We start from the raw sequence: 4475 nt of genomic DNA, 5'->3' as shown, positions 1-4475 counted from the left end.
TGGCGTTAAACCAGAGAATCTGGTTGATAGAGTTATATATTACTATTCCAAAAGGATATTTTTTAGAAAAATATTTTCGGCTCTGAGGATCCTTAATTTCCTCCCTACTGCATCAGTCTGGATCACAGTGTTCTTCTTTTGCACAAGAGAATTGGCAAGAAACTTTCTCTGACATTGATGAAAATATTACCTCCGGAAAGCTACAGAAAGTATTTATGTTATGAGCATCTGCTGTACTACTCTAGTACTGCTGCTATTCTGTTGAGAATTTTATATATCTCAGTTAATTCTTTTCATAATCTCTTCCTCTTTTTTTTTTGTTTCCTCATAATAAGAAATCCATTTTTCCTGGACATTCTGTATAATTAAGTTTCCTTATCTTGTGAGTCATCTTGTTAACCTTCCCTATGACATCTCAATCCCTGAAAATCTTTGTTACATGACCAAAAATCAAATATTTTATTTCTAGTTCTTTCTAAAGTAAAAGGACACTATTTAAATGATCGGTTTAGTACTTCTGTCCATAAATCCCCAAAATGCATTTATTAAATGTGCTATTATTGTCACTCGGAGAAAAAAAATCTGTATTTTCTCTTAATATTTCTCCTCATATTTTTTGTTTTATATTACTCTGCACATTGTACATACCCAACAGGCGTACCACTGCTTCTAGCCCAGTTTATGAAAAGGGTAAAAGACAGAGTAGAGATGTATCTCATGGACTAACTGAATTGACAGATGCATACGTTTTTGAGAGCAAGAGCTCAATAGCACCTGATGAAGTCAGGTCTTGCTCACAAAAGCTTATGCATTTCTGATTCGAGTGGTCCATAAAATGCATCTTTACCCTACCTTTTGCGTGACTCCAGACTAACGTAGCTAATGACCTTCCTGTTTATAAATAAGATTACTTCACAGTTCTCTACTAGCTAATACCCAAATATCATAATACCCATGGATGATTTTAGCTAAATTTGGCTTACATTTAAATACAACAATTAAACTCGGAACTGTTCCTTGCAGTACTCCATGTATCACTTTTCAAAATTTAAAGATGTTTCTACTTATGAGAAACACTTTCAGGTGAGTTCAGTATACATCTTAGCAAAAACAACTAGTGGAATTCTTGCTATAATGAAACAAAAAAAAATCTCTTTATAGACATATATTCAATAACCACTAGATGGCACCACAATGATTTGTGAAACTGCACTTGGCACATTCAGAGATGTAACACAAAAGCTGTATTCATTTTTTGTAGAGCTAACAAAAATGGTTCAGACAGTGCGTACCATTTTGTTAACACGACTGCAACGAAGTACCTTGTCTAGATTGTGGAGTTTAGTTATGAATGATTAAATAAACTAAGCTTTGTGGCAAGCAGAGCGAGGCCACCTAATCTTGGCAGAGCTGCAAGCTCTTTCAGCAAGGTTTGATTTGGCCCTGTTATTTTACACTTAATAATTCTGAGGAAAATAATTTATCTTGCCTTCAGTAAAAAAAATATTTCAATAAAAGCAAAACAAACACAATTAAATACAGGATTGTCAGGGATAGGTGCTGTATGGCCATCGCCCCCATCTGCCTGGCATCTTACTTAAGACATTGAAGCAACAGACTGTATTACCACCACCAACTTCTGATATCCAGTTCTTTCCTGCCATGTCTGGATCCACTACTAACTATTGGGAGCTGGATGCTGGGTTGGCAAAGATCCTGAGGATTCCTTTGGAGGGTTTTCTTTGTGGGGCTCTGCCTCCTCTTATACCCTACTGTCACTGGTAGGTGTTGTAAGGCTTTGGGGACCTCTTCGTCAGCACCTTGCCCCCCAGCGACATCAGGGTGAAACCTTATTCCGGTGCCACCTAGCTGGTCTGGGTGCTGCCCCTTTTCTCTGCTGCCATGTCTTCAGTGTTATTGTTGGGGAGGCAGTTCCCTGTCAGGGGCCTGGAGGGGTCTTGACCCTGTGGGTATCTTCGTGGGGCTCCAAACCTCCCCTTTACCCACCCATACCATGTCCTCGGCCTGGGTAGATGCTCCTCCCTGAAGGTCTTCCCCACACTGCCGGCCTTGAAAGGGCTGGGTCTTCCTAGCCATTAACCTTCGGGGGTCCACCCCTTGTCTTTGGGCTGGTTTCCCTTCTTCTAGAAAAATAAACTTGCCCCAGCCAGGGTCCACTGTAACTTAACTGAAAACACCGGTGTCTGCCGGTGGAGCTCCCAAGATTGTTTCTCTCTCTCTCGGGGCCCCTTTTCTCTCTCTTCAGGGCACTTATTCATCCTCTTCCTTCTCACAGGCAGGGGCGACCCTATGCCCCTTTCCTACCGGTTCTTCTGGAGTCCCTGCCCTGGAGCCCAGCTGACCTGAGGTCCTGTCTTCCTGGTCGTCCTTGCCGGCATCACCCCCCTCCTCCTTCAGGAGGCTCACAGTCCTCCATGCTTTGCCTCCTTCAAGGCTGTCTGAGGATTAGCTGCAGGCTTGAGGGTGTGCCCTCAACCACGGTACCTGAGCTCCCAGTCAGAGCCCTGCCCCTCCCCAGCAGCCTCCCTCCTGGTTGCTGCCCCTTAATGGGGCTCCTTTGCCCTTTGCTCCCTCTTGGTTGCTGATCCCTGAGCCTGCCTCTAGCTGCACCAGTTGAGGTCCCCTGGTGGATGGCAGGCCCCTTCCCCGGGTAGCTGGGGCTAGAGCTGAAGCCTCCCAGCTCCAGAGCCAGTGTTTCCTAGCTGGTGTTTTTCTTCTCTCTCTCCGGCTCACCACCAGCTGGTTCCCCAGCTGCCTTTTGAGCAGCCCGCACTGCTTGGGAACCACCCCACCCAGCTCTCACTGATACACAGGCTCAGGCAGCTGCGAAACTGCTAAGCCTGTGCCTGTGCTGGTGTCCATGTTCAGGTCTCCCCCCTGCTGCCGCCCATCTCTGTTTCTGCAGTAAGTGTTGGGGCATGCTGTTCAGGGTCTGGGCCACTCTGGTAGGGGGCTCCTGCCTCCCCCCTCATACCTATTCTTACCAATTTTGAAATTCTTGACATCAGGGCCTGAATCATGTTACCCCATGGTCACTGACAGTTCAGCACCGGAGGGGCCAATGGATACCTCAAAGTTTAACTCCTTCTCTTGGGCCAGCTCAGGCCATTTCTCTCAAAGTCCTCACCCCTTTTTTAGGCCAGGTATTTGCCAACACTCAGATCAGTCCATTGCAAGTCCACCAGGCCATTAAAGCATCCCCCATTCCTGGGTTAAGTGGTCTGGCTCATAGATTTCATAGACATTAGGGCTGGAAGGGACCTTGCAAGATCATCAGGTCCAGCCCCTGCTCAAGGGGCAGGAAGTCAGCTGTGGTCACATCACCCCAACAAGATAAGCATCCAAGTGCACAAGATAAGCATCCAAGCTCAGTTTCTTAGAGGGCCTAATCCAATAGCTAAGTGAACAAACAGGACTAATGAGGTCAATGTCCATTTCTGGGCTCCTGGGTCCATTGTACCTTCATAGTTTCATAGTTTGTAGGGTCAGAAGGGACCTCAGCAGATCATCAAGTCTGACCCCCTGCCTTGACAGGAAAAAGTACTGGGGTCAACCAGCCCCAGCAAGGTGTTCATCTAGCCTTGTCTTAGAGACCCCCAGGGTAGGAGCCAGCACCACTTCGCTTGGAAGTTGGTTCCAGATCCTAGCAGCCCTGACAGTGAAGTAGCGCCTCCTGATGTCTAGTCTGAATCTACCCTCTGCCAGCTTGTGACCATTATTTCTAGTCACTCCTGGTAGTGCTTGGGGGAACAGGGACTCCCCCAATGCCTGCTGGTCCTCTCTGACTAGTTTGTAACAGGCTAGTAGATCCCCCGTCAGCCTTCTCTTGTGGAGGCTGAATAGGTTCAGGTCCCTTATCCCCTCCTCGTAGGGCCTGCCCTGCTGCCCCCTTATCATATGAGTGGCCCTCCTCTGGACCCTCTCCATGTTGTCCACATCCCTCCTGAAGTGCGGCGCCCAGAACTGGACGCAGTACTCCAGCTGCAACCTGACCAGTGCCGCATAGCGGGGGAGGATCACCTCCTTGGACCTGCTCAAGATGCATCTGTGGATGCACGACAGGGTGTGGTTGGCCTTCCTGACTGCATCCCCACACTGCCGGCCCATGTTCATCTTCGCATCAATAATGACTCCAAGATCCTTTTCTGCCTCTGTACGGATGAGAAGGGAGTTCCCCAGCCTGTAGGTATGCTGCTGGTTCTTCCTCCCCAGGTGCAGCACCTGGCACTTGTCAGTGTTGAAACCCATCCTGTTCTCATCCGCCCACCCCTGTAACCTGACTAGGTCCGATTGCAGCCTATTTCTCCCTTCTAGCGTGCCCACATGCCCCCACATCTTGGTGTTGTCAGCAAATTTGAACAGGGTGCTTTTTACCTCCTCATCCAAGTCAGTGATGAAGATGTTGAACAGTGCGGGCCCGAGGACTGAGCCCTGCAGAACCCCACTGCCCACCT

Source organism: Crocodylus siamensis, chromosome 2 (assembly GCF_052110815.1).
Source record: "Crocodylus siamensis isolate JL-2025a chromosome 2, ASM5211081v1, whole genome shotgun sequence".
In the NCBI taxonomy this organism is placed as follows: Eukaryota; Metazoa; Chordata; order Crocodylia; family Crocodylidae; genus Crocodylus; species Crocodylus siamensis.
This window is presented reverse-complemented; position numbering follows the sequence as displayed.